This window comes from Nuphar pumila, chromosome 2 (assembly GCF_984573655.1).
Source record: "Nuphar pumila chromosome 2, dmNupPumi1.hap1.1, whole genome shotgun sequence".
Classification (NCBI taxonomy): domain Eukaryota; kingdom Viridiplantae; phylum Streptophyta; class Magnoliopsida; order Nymphaeales; family Nymphaeaceae; genus Nuphar; species Nuphar pumila.
In genome coordinates, this window is record NC_143250.1 from 122,924,450 (window position 1) to 122,938,084 (window position 13,635).

Below are 13,635 nucleotides of genomic sequence, written 5' to 3' on the forward strand. Positions count from 1 at the left end.
AGCAGTTGTCGATCAAGACTCTTGGAAGATCGAGAGCAAGATGCAACATAGATCTATATTCTTTTTAATTGCTTAGCGATCGACTCCTACATTGAGTAAGTATACTTAATATGTAACACTAAGTTCTATATGTGCATACATGGTTCAATATTATAAATATTTGTTAAGTACAAACGATTTGATCTGGAGTTGCGAAGAGAACTTCCACATCTCACTGATTCAGAAGTACAGAAAGAACGTGAAAATAAGTTTGGGGCATGGTTGAAAGAGTTGGTAAGGACGATGACATGCATTTTTTTTGTGTAAACAATAATATGTTACTTAATTGGTCATGATTACAATATTGTTTATGCTTGTAGGTCTGCCATGGTGATGTTAATGATCAAGGAATATGTGATTTACAAAATGGTCTGATCAAAGTTGTGCAATGTTACAATGGGTACATCGTAAATGGTTATCGATTCCATATAAAAGAGTATGGTGTAAACAAGTCAATGATGAATAGTGGTGTGCGTGTCAAGGGTAGTAGTTATGGTAAAAATAAACTTGAATATTATGGTGTTATTAAAGAAATAATGGAGTTGACTTACTTAGGCATAAATAACACGGTAACTTTATTCAAGTGTCATTGGTTTGATCTCACAGCAACAAGAGTCGACAAAGCCTCAGGCATTGTGGAGGTGAATCATAAATCAAGGTTTGAAACATATGAACCATTCAAATTAGCCTCGCAAGCTCAACAAGTTTACTATATTTCATATTTGAATACAAGGAAGTCAGATAGAAATGAATGGTGGGCGATTTGCAAGGTAAAGTCTAAACTATACCCCGAGTATGATCAGTTAAAGGAAGACAAGATTGCTGAAGAGGGTAATTACTATCAATCAGATGATATGCATGACTTCTCTTATGGTCACGATGTTACACATAGTTTGTATGTCACATCTTTATTGTCCGATGACACACGTATAAAAGAATGTGATCCAAATGATATATCAAGTGGATGAGTGCCTAATGAAGACAATGACAAAGAGGACGAAGAGGAGGAGGAGGAGGAAGAAGAAGAATATGAAAGTCAAACAAGTGATGAGGAAGCATACTCAAGCTAGTGAAGTACATCTTGTAATGCATACCACATCAGTTTCACATATGCTCTTATTTTTGTAGTTCGGAGTCCATGATATTCATAGTTGTAGTTAATGGGATATTAGAGTGTGTTTGATGCAGGTACATGTTTGACGTGACTGTATTCATGCTTGTATGAAGTTATTTTCGATTTGATTATGTATCTATGTTCATAGAATTGCATATCATGTTACATTTCATGTATACTTAGCATGTACATGCATAATTATAAAACTAATTCATGTAGGACCTTTAAATCTTTACATTTCATGCATATGTCATATCCATACTAAGATCAAAAGTTATATAACAGATCCAAATAACATTTTTATTTGTTAGAATATGGTTCGTGGAGGTCACAGTAGTCAAGCACCCAGTGGTTGAGGACCAAGTGGAGGTTGTGGGACATCATTAAGTAGATGTCTTTGTATTATATTTAAATATAGGAATTCATTATGTTTTTTCTTATATGTTGATATAAAAATTGTTACTTGTTAATTGTCTTTATAGGATCCCAACTCAGTGATAGCCAGTATCAACCTTAGTTTTCACGTAATCCTTCAATAGGTATATCATTTAAATAAATATACAGTTGATTAGTTTATATGTGCATTGTGTAAATTTCTAACTCATTATTTTGTAGATGATGTTTCGCCTACACATGACCCACCTACACCAAGTACTCATACACATCACGAGACAACGTCGGATGTAGGGTCTTCTCAGTCTGACACAAGATGACTCATTCAAATAGTGTATATTGATAGTCGACCATAAGTATTACATTGTCATTTATCCAATACTTATCTTATAAATAGTATATTTCGATAGTCGATTATTAATGTGTACCAATTCATGTGCAGCGCGAGGTTCGAGCCATACGAAGTAATATGAGAAATTAAGAAGTTACTACTTCAACATCTACCAGGACCAATCGCTCAATGGAAAGAGTACCTGAAGGAGGTGTTGGAAATATTATGGTTCTCATTCATGATATACAATTGTTTATCATAGCTAATGTGTTTCATATATAATTTTGTGTTATAGTCATGTGCACTAACTTTCTGAAATTATTTATAGGCTTCAAATCGTTTCGCGACCACAAATGAGTAGCAAGACGAGAAGATAGTGTGGCAGAAGGTGGTTGTCAATCGATTTGTTGACATATTGCACAATATGAAGACTGCAACAATAAAAGCATAGATGATCCACTACAGTGGAAGGGCCATAACCCTTCTACTATCAGGATAGATTATTGGGATGCAATGTGCGATAAGTGGGTGAGCCATGAATTTTAAAACCGCTCAGCAAAGGCTGCACAGAACTGAGCAAAGATGTTTGATGACCATCTACACACAAATGGTTCTAGGACTTTTGTGAGCCACCAGAAGAAAATGGTAACTCATCAATATATATTGTCAAATTTATAAGTGTTTAATCATACTTTCTAATTGATTTTTTTATCAGTTAACCTTGCAGAAAGATAAAAAAGGAGGTATTGCGGCTTACAAGGATGTGTTTGTTGAAACACATAAATGTAAGAGCACAGAAGAGTTCGTATCAAAGAAGGCGAGTGCCACAACAGTATGTATTTATTATATTAATAAACATTGTAATATACAAGTTATCATAATTTACATTACCATAAGCATTATAATTCTTAATTATTAATTCCTACTGTAATCATTACTTTGTAGAAGACATACGAGCAACAGATGGTAGAACAATATGGCAATGACTACACTCAGCATCCGCCTTTTGATCCTACAGCATGGGTGACTGCAATTGGTGAACCCCAAACGGGTCATATGTTCGGGTTTGGGAGTAACATTAACATCACACTAGTCATTGCCTCATGCAATCAGGGCTCTCAGAGTTCTCCCACCAGCATCAACTCCCATCGTTTGATTGACCCTGTTGTTTCTTGGGACGGTGTCTGATTGAATTACTATGGAAGTTTTTTGACAACCTTAGAACACATATAAGCATGATTTCATCACTATAAACGTTTTTTTATTGCCTTATAACACATATATACATGATTGAATTACTATAAAAGTTTTTTGACAACCTTAGAACATATATAAGCATGATTTCATCACTATGAAAGTTTTTTTACTGCCTTACAACACATATATGCATGATTGAATTACTACAAAAGTTTTATGACAACCTTAGAACACATAGAAGAATGATTTCATTACTATGAAAGTTTTTTGATTGCCTTATAACACATATATGCATGATTGAATTACTATGAAAGTTTTTTGACAACCTTAGAACACATATAAGCATGATTTCATCACTATGAAAGTTTTTTGACTGCCTTAGAACACATATAAGCATGATTTCATCACTATAAAAGTTTTTTGATTGCCTTGTAACACATATATGCATGATTGAATTACTATAAAAGTTTTTTGACAACCTTAAAACACATATAAGAATGATTTCATCACTATGAAAGTTTTTTGACTGCCTTATAACACATATATGCATGATTGAATCACTATAATAGTTTTTTGACTGCCTTAGAATACATATATGCATGATTGTGATACATAATACATTTATTTGATAGCCTTATAAACCATATATGCATGCTTGAATCAATATGACATTTTTTTGATAACTTTAGAACACATATTTGCATGATTGAATCACTATGAATTTTTTTGTCAGCCTTAGAACACATATTTGAACTTTGTTAATGTTCTTCACTTTATTGCTAGTCTATGTATCATTCAGCTATGTTACTTTGATTTCTTTAGATTAGGTGCATTGCATATAATTTATTTCATTATATTTTGTTTATCAATACTAACATTTTGGTTCTCTTGTAGGATGTTGGAGTTGATCAACGTAGAGGAGCTGATGCAGGCATGGATGAAGGGACAGATCGAGATAATGAAGAGGATGATGATCCAAATCTTGGTGATGATTAGATTCATGTGTTGAATTTGTTGCAAGTACTTGTTGTTTGAAACAAAACTCTTTGTATATGTTCACTTGTAACTAATTAGTACTTAACGAGGATTATAGTAGGTTGTTAAATTTGTTTCACTTATAGCTTGTGCTAAATTTGTTTTCCCTACTTTGTATATGTCTTTTTTATGTGTACTTTATTTTTTATACACAGGTTATATAAATTGTATAACAAGATTTTTTTTTGATATTTCTATTTCAATTAATTTTTTTTTTAACTTTTGCGACGGATATTTTTCGTCGCTAATATCTGACGCAAATGTAGCGACGGATTAGGGGCGAATATTCATCTGTCTCAAAAACTGAATCAGTTGATGTTTTGCGATGGAATGTAATCCATCGCTACACCGTCGTTAATTTAGCGACAGAAATGTATCCATCATGAAATTTTAGCGGCAGCTTAGCGACAGATATATATCTGTCGCAAAACCAAATCAATCTTTATTTAGCGACGGATCATGACATTCGTTAATCTGTTGTGAATTAGCGACAGATCATTTCCGTCGCTAAATAGCAACCAAGAAATTGCGACAGACGCTATCCATCACTAAGTCGTCATCAATCCGTCGCTAAACGGATTAGTGACAGATTTACAATGAATTATCGATGGATAGCGTCCGTCGCTAATTCGCAAATTTCTTGTAGTGTTGTTAATGAGTTGATTGGTTTCTTGAAATTTACAGAGTTATATAATTTTTTTTTAAATGTCAACATTCTGTGTTTGGTACAGTAGTTTTAAAATAAGAATAAATTATATTTTTATCTCATATAGATGGGTAAAATAGTAATTTTTGTTAACCCAAGAACATTTCAAAGTTAATTCAAGCTTGGGTAATTTGATTAACCCAAATAAAAACTTTTGATGTGAAAAGTTTGGAAATTAGACTGAAAAGTTTAAGGGATATTTTGAAATTTTTCCTTTTATCAAAGCACTTGATCTGTCCTTTCTCTGCGGAGATTGGAAACCCAAGACCTAGCGTTTATGATAGCCCACGTTACCATTCTTTTATCCCGTTCAACTGTCTTGAGATCCGATCCAAACGGGGAGATGGGTGGCTGTAGCTTTTTGGATGAAGCTGGCCCGCTGGGGATGTGATCTCCAGGTCAGACATGAGCCCAATTTGGTTTTGTCTCGACAAGACGTGGACAGAAGCCCTTTGAGATCCAGTTAGACATAAAAAGACCTGGTTAAGAACTTCGTCAGCCAGGGTTAGAGTGTTTTTTGAAAGGCGGGCTGGGGTTAGGCAGACCCTTACCATTGGGTTTTGAACCTGCAACGTCCAGCGGAGTAGTCGTTGGTGTCAGCCAAGGTTAGAGTACTCTAACAAATCCTCCAACTTTCATGAGCGTGAATCAAGTGATCAAGGCGAGCAACTCCTAAGGGGTAAGTCTGGTGCATCTTCTGCTGACGCATTATAACGTGTGAAGCAGGACGCAGTTTGTCCCATCCGAGATATCAAATGCAAGACGCACGCCGCAGAGGCCGATTTGTCCCCATGGCAGTGGTGTGCATCCCGCCAATCAAACACTATATTAGAGTGCGCTTGGAACAATTAATGTTGTCAGTATCGGAATGGGACCTGTATTGTTTGGCCAATGATTCAGGTGTATTGGCCAATACCAATATTCAAGTATATCATTCTGAATCGGCCAAAAAATTTAAAAAAAAATTATTGTGTGTCAATCAGAATGTGTTACATGTTAAAATTATTAAAAAATATTTTAAAAATTAAATTTTAAGCTAGTATATTTATTAAAAAATAGCCGATTCAGGTGAGTATCATATCAGAGGTCTTAATTATGATTATGGATATTGTCATAAATGTGGTTATGGGATTTTTCTTAGTAAGAGAAATTATCATCTCAAAATGAAAAAGAGAAATTCCTCATAAATATAAAGTTAAAAGAGGAGAATACATCGAAAAAGTAAAAATATAAAAAAAAAATCGGGTAAAATGGGGGAAGAAGATGATATTTGAAGTATACTGTCATATTGATTGTGGATTCAAATCTTACCCCATGACAAAGTCAACACTTTTTTTCCATGAGAAACGGGGAAACCACCCTCGGTATCAAAGACCTAGTCACGCCGGCTATGATTCTGTGCTTACGGTCACTTTCCCGATGGTGTAAACCCATAACGCACCCTTTGCCGAACATAATGCCCTTGGCTCTTCTTATATGCAAAGGGCTGATGTCAGTGAGAATGGAACCCTGATCACCCACCCAGCAAGGCCTCCTTGGACAAAATAAGGGCAGCCAAATGGACCTATGAATCAAGATATATATGGATCTGCATCAACCTGTGGAGACTGCTCCATTGTCTCCAATTAAATTACTCACTATATATATAGAGAGAGAAATGGGTAGGTGCAAAATTGTTGATACATGCTAAATGAGTTTTTCTGCTCTTTTAGTGTTTTTTTTTTTGCAGTTTTGACCCCATAAATGTGTTGGGCATAGTCGATTTATGAAGAATCCACACGTGGATCATGTGTTTTCGTTGAAAAAAATGATGTTTGGAGCCTCGAAAATTTACAAAGATTTTGGGGGACCATTGCTTTTTCAAACTTTGTAAAAACCTACCCATGTGTCGGAATTGAATAGTTGAAGAGCTGATCCCTATAAAATCAAGTACATAGATCACATATGTATGGTCAGAATTTAAAAAAACAAACAAACAAAAAACTTGAAAAACTCATTGTAGGATATATCATTTGCATCCGATCCATTACGTAATCTCTCTCTACATATAGAGAGAATTTCTAGTCTGGGCATCTTAATTTGACGGTAGCTAATATTTTTCCAATAGAAACTCATACCTACGTGCCAACTGAGTCATGGATTAGTCATACATAACTTTAGACTACAACCACCAACTTGAGGTTGGCGTGCTATTCTTGAGCACAAGCACCTACAAGGCATATGGACAAGTTGTGACTTGCATGCAGACAAAAGGAGCCATCCAATTTGTGGGAGCACGAGCTTTGACAGAAAATTCAAAACCAATCTCCTACAGTGGATTTGGTGGTTATTCTTTCCCCTAGAATTCCATTCTGATGACATGAGGGGAGAACAGAACAGGCACACAACATTCTTCTCCTACTATTTCATGTGAGGGGCCTTACATTGTTTGTTCTTTGACTAATTGAAACCATATCAAATATGTTATCATTTGAACACACTCATGAAGCCAGTGAGAACAATTTCAGTTCCATCTGTGGTAAGATCTTTATCACTGCCAACAACCCTAAAGTCAAGTCGCTGTACCACAAGGACATAAAACTTGGGGCCTACAGGATGGTTTCCATGAAAATGGTTTTATTTGTCCTTGATTGCATTTTTTTTCAATGAAAAAGTGTTTATAATACACTTCGAGTTGAGGCTAGTCAATTGCTGGTGAGGTTCCCACTAGACAAGGATCATGATAGTCTTTGAGATGGTTTCCTGGATGGCCCAGCCTAAGTTTTGGCCTTACCTAGTCACCCAATCATTTTCTTCTAATCCTAATCTGGAACTTAGTCGCAGTTGTTGAATCATTTTCTTATGTAATGCAACTTTATTTGGCACCTTGTGGTCAAATTTTTCTATTGTAATGTAATCTTATTTGTGCCCCTGTGGTTCTAATTGTTCATGACTGCTAGTGGTATTTCACTTTCGTGTTAGAACTTACTACTGATCTGCATGTTTTTTTTATGAAGAAATAAAATCCAACAGAACTAGGATCATGATGATTGCGTCGACCATGAGGCAAGCAATAACTCCAAAACACGATACAAATCCACGTGTTCGATACTGGTGACCTACTTAACACAGGTGCGAAGCAGGTTATATGTCCCCCCCCCCCCCCCCCCGAACAGGGGAGTTAGCTACATCTCATGTTCGGGGGTCCCAAAGAGCACCACGTATGTAAGCATGTGCGTCTCGTATCCCCATGTTTGTCAGCATTAATTAGCGTTGGAGTTTGATGTGATTGCAAAGACTTAAGTACCCTCTCCTCCATTGGTGCCAAAAAAAATTATGATTCTTGAAAAGGAGTGGTTGTAAAGACTTAAGTGCCCCGAAGATGATTATTTAAGACACAGACTCTGCACTGCAGGATTATCCGAGAAAGAAATCTCCCCTGGAGGCGGTCATGAACATCAACCCTCTCACTCTCTCTCTCTCCCCCTTCTTTTTATGCTTTTGTGCACATCCAGCAGAAGATCATACATTGATCTATCAAGCACCGACTGACCTGCACATTGACTGTTGTGGAGCCTGATTCAGAGTTTTTACCCTTACAGGAGGAGGGTTTGGGGGCTCCTCCCAGCGTGGGTAGCATCATTCAACTAAATAAGTTGTAGATCCTGATTCAGAGTTTTTACCCTTACAGGAGAGGGGTCTAGGAGCTCCTCCCAACGTGGGTAGCATCATTCAACTTGAAGAGTTGTGGAGTCTGATTAAGAGTTTTTACCCTTACAGAAAGGGGGGTCTGAAAGCTCCTCCCAGCGTGGGTAGCATCATTCAACTTGAAGAGTTGTGGAGTCTGATTCAGAGTTTTTACCCTTACAGAAGGGGGGTCTGAGGGCTCCTCCCAACGTGGGTAACATCATTCAACTTGATGAGTTGTGGAGTCTAATTCAGAGTTTTTGCCCTTATAGGAGGAGGGTTTGAGGGCTCCTCCCAGCATGGATAGCATCGTTCAACTTGATTCATTGTGGAGCTTGATTTAGAGTTTTTGCCCTTATAGGAGGAGGGTTTGGGGGCTCCTTCCAGCGTGGGTAGCATCGTTCAACTTGATTCGTTGTGGAACCTGATTTAGAGTTTTTGCCCTTACAGGAGGGGGGTTCGGGGGCTCCCCCGGCATGGGTCCCGGGTGTCATGGTCAAAAAATTCACAGGGTATCATGGTGAGAAAGACATATTTTTGTTCCAAGCAAGGTTGGAAGAAATCAATGAAAAATCCAGCAAGGAGCATGCCAGAATCAAGATGTGGATGTCAAGCGAGAATGGTGTTGTGCAACTCAAATAACACAGAATAATAGGGGTCTGGTTTTTAGTTAAAATGGAGAATGAAATGACAATAGAAATCACTGAAAATTTACAGAAATAAACTAGACTTAATAACAAAGACACCACTTTTTACGGATTTGGAATATGATCTTCGGTTAGGGAGATATGGCCCTGACAAGTTGGTCCTAATTCGGATAGCGATTTACAGCGATTTGCTTACTGAATAACACTACAAATCGCTATAGTGATTTGCGGAAGACACTACAAATCACTATAGTGAGATTCAAAAACACTATAAATCGCTACAGCGATTTGCGGAAAACACTACAAATCTTTATAGTGAGATCCAAAAACACTATAAATCGCTATAGCGATTTGCAGAAAACACTACAAATCGCTATAGTGAAATCCAAAAACACTATAAATCGCTATAGCGATTTGCGGGCTCGTTGGAGACCCAAAAACACTACAAATCGTTGTAGGAAAGCTCGATAACACTACAAATCGTTGTTGAAAGCCCGGTAGCAATTTGCGGGATCTGCGTCGGGGGGAGCCTCTCGACCCCCCTCCTGTAAGGGCAAAAATTCAAAATCAGGCTCCACAACTCATCAAGTTGAATGATGTTACCCACGCTGGGAGCAGCCCCCAAACCCTTCTCCTGTAAGGGCAAAACTCTTAATCAGGCTCTTCAACGAATCAAATTGAACGATGCTATCCATGTTGGGAGGAACCCCCAAACCCTCCTCCTATAAGGGCAAAAACTATTAATCAAACTCCACAACTCATCAAGTTGAACGATGCTACAGTCAGTGTGCAGGTCAGGCGGTGTTTGATGGAGCAATATAGTATCGTCTGTTGGATGTGCACAGAAGTAGAGAGAGAAGGGAGAGAGAGTGAGAGGGTTGATGTTCATGGCCTTCTCCAGGGAGAACTCTTTGCCTCCCTTGATTTCTTCTCTAGAGAGAGAGAGAGGGTTTTACAGTGTTTTACAGAGAAAGAAGAAGAAGACTTTGAAGAGTCAACATCATCCTCGACTTTCTGGATGAAGGACATGTTTGTCCTTTTTTTGAACTGTTTGTTTTTTTTTTGAATGAAGGGCATTTTTGTCATTTTCTCAAACCATCACTTTATGAGAAGAATAGCAAGAAAGGGTACTGAAGTCTTTGCAACCACACCAGATTCCAATGCTTAGTGATGTCAACATACATGGAAATACGAGCCCCATGTGCTTGTATAGGTGGTGCTCATTCAAAGCCCCAAACACAGACGTGGGATTCAGTGAATCATCCGGGGGGAACAAACACCACCCTTTCACACAGGTGCTTCTGGAACTTAGGTGTCATGCCCATCTGGATCTGTACCAGCACAAGTACTGATATTGGTATTTTATTCGTTATAAGTAAAGTCAGTTTTGGATCTGACCCAATATAAACCTGATTTATTACATGTTTTTATCTAGTTTTAAGCTGCATAAAAGGTTGGTTTCATCCATTCTCATATACATAAATATTTTATTTGTTTATTTACAAAGAAGTGTAACATGGAACTCATAAAAAGTTCGATGCTGCATCGAACGCATGAGCGTTTTTGCACAAAAAAAAGGACCTTTACTAAAGCAAAAAAGCATCAGTAAAGGTCTCTACTAATCCACGGGAGGAAGCGTAAGGACTTTTAATGACGCTTCCCAATATATGCATCGACAAAGAGATTTTTTTTAACTGAAAAATATGAGATTACTCAGAAATTCATTATTTTCCTATTTTTCCATTGATGAGTTTAGCAATAAATAAAGTTACAAGGTGTGGTTACACGATAAACAACACAGTAAAAAAATACATACGGGATAAACATTACAGTAAAAATATAAACAGTTTTGACTAACAACTATGCGCAGACGAGTTGGCTTGTGCGATAATCGTGGAGCCCGATAGAGTAGCGGTGGCCAGCCGATATGATAACAAACCCTGAGATAACGGGTGTGATAACCAACCCTGTGAGGTAACGATGCGCGTCAATATGCCCCCCTCAAGTTGGAGTCGGCAATTGAATGATGCCCAATTTGGAAATCATTTCACGAAATTGGTCTCTCCCAAGTGACTTAGTAAACACATCTGAGAGCTGTTGTTTGGTAGAAACGTGATGTGTAGCAATTAATCCATTTTTGTAGTTTTTCACGAATAAAATGGCAATCCACTTCAATGTGTTTAGTGCATTCGTGAAAAATGGGATTTGCGGCAATGTGTAGGGCAGATTGATTATCGCAGTAGAGCTTCATGGGTTGTGCATGTGAAAGACCAAAATCTTGAAGTAATGCACGTAACCAAATTAGCTCACAAGTGGTTGTAACCATAGCACAATACTCTGACTCGGCAGAGGATTTAGAGACCGTGTTTTGCTTTTTATACTACCAGGAGAGTGGATTTCGACCAAGGAAGGTGAGGTATCCAGTAACGGAAGGACGGGTCGTCGGGCAAGTGGCCCAATCTGAATCACAATAAGTCGATAATTGTAGATCGGTGCTTGACTGCAAGAAAAGGCCTTTTGTTGGTGAGGATTTTAAATATCGAAGAATTCTGAAGGCAGAATCTTGATGTGCAGTCTGTGGAAGCTTGCATGAATTGGCTTAACAGTTGGACTGAAAATACGATGTCTGGGCGTGTCACAATTAAATAAAGAAGTCGCCCGATTAGGCGACGATATGGAGTGGGATCTGGTAATGGGTCTCCATCATCTGGTGTGAGTCAGCACTTTTGATCCATAAGAAATTCTATAGGCTTTGCCCCAAGAAGACCAGCATCAGTCAGAATATCGAGGGCATATTTACGTTGACTGAGAAAAATTTCAGTAGTGATCCGTGTAACTTCGATGCCAAGGAAATACTTAAGTTCACCTAAATTCTTAAGGTGAAATCGGCTATGTAGAAATCCCTTGATTTGTGTAATCATTGCATCATTGTCACCAGTGATGATAATATCATCAACATAGATGAGAATAACAATAAAAATGTTGGATGTTGTCGCATGAATAAAGTGTAGTCAACCCAAGATTGAGTGAAGTGAGCATCCTTAAGAGCAGAGGTAAGTTTTATAAACTAATTGTGTGATGATTGCTTCAATCCATAAAGGGATTTATGGAATCAACATACTTCATTTTCATCTGGGACACGAATTCTAGGAGGAAGCCGCATGTAGACCTCTTCATGTAAATCACCATGTAAGAATGCATTATTGACATCAAGCTGATAGAGAAGTCATCCTTTCATAGCGGCCAAGAAAAGTAAACACCGAACAATAGTGAGTTTCGCTACCGGTGCAAAAGTGTCATGGTAGTCAAATCCTTCAATCTGTGTGTAGCCTTTAGCTACAAGTTGTGTTTTATAGCGCTCAATGGAACCATTTGCTCGGTGTTTAACCTTGTACACCCAATGACAACCAATGTGGTGGGTGTTAGGAGGTAATGTAATGATGGATTAGGTGTGATTTTCTTTCAAAGCACGGATTTCATTGGACATAGCCTCACGCCAATGCGGATGTTTAACTGCCTCACCAAAATGTCTAGGTTCATCATCGGAAATAAGAGAGAAAAGAAAAGCAACATCGGATGGTGGATGAAAGTGTTGGAAAACGTCAATGGGATATCGACACTTGGAAGAATTGGGTTGTGAAGTGGGTGATAGACTATGTGATTCTGATGTGAGGGTCGAGCAAACATAATCTTTGAGATAAGTGGGTGTATAGCAAACGCGTTGGGATCGCTGCATGGGTGGAGAATTAGTTGTATTCGGGTCAGGTGGTGAAGTCGGATTAGCTGTGGGATTGGAAGGTGGGGCGGGTGGTATGTTGGTTGAATCATCATTATTAGGAAATGGGAGTGGCATAACAACAGGTATGTCATCGGTCTCATCGTGACCTTGGAGTGGAAAGATTTTTTCATAAAAAATGACATCGCGAGTAATAAATAATTGTTTTGTTTCAAGATCAAATAGTTGGTATCCCTTTTGGTCTACAGGATATCCAATGAACAAACAACGCCTAGTGCTAGAAGAAAATTTATTTTGGTGTGCATTGATATTTTTTGTAAAACATAGACATCCAAACACCTGTAAATGATGGTATTGATGTTTATTTCTAAAAAGTAATTCATAAGGTGTTTTGTTGTTCAAAAGCAGAGAAGGAAGACAATTGATCAAGTAAGTGGAGGTAAGAATACATCCGCCCCAAAAAGAGGTCGGAAGATGGGATTGAAAATGTAAGGCTCTAGCTACTTCCAAGAGGTGTCGATGCTTACGTTCAACCTGCCCGTTTTGTTGGGGTATTTCGACACAGGACTTTTGATAATCAATGCCATTTTGATAGAGAAAATGTTGAAAACAACGACAAGTAAATTCAGTGCCATGATCACTATAAAGATGTTTGACTGAAGATTGAAAAAACTTACGAACTAAAGCATAAAATTGTTGAAAACAATAAAAAGTCTGAGATTTATATCTTATTAAAAAAACCCAGGTGCAACGAGAAAAGTCGTCAACAAT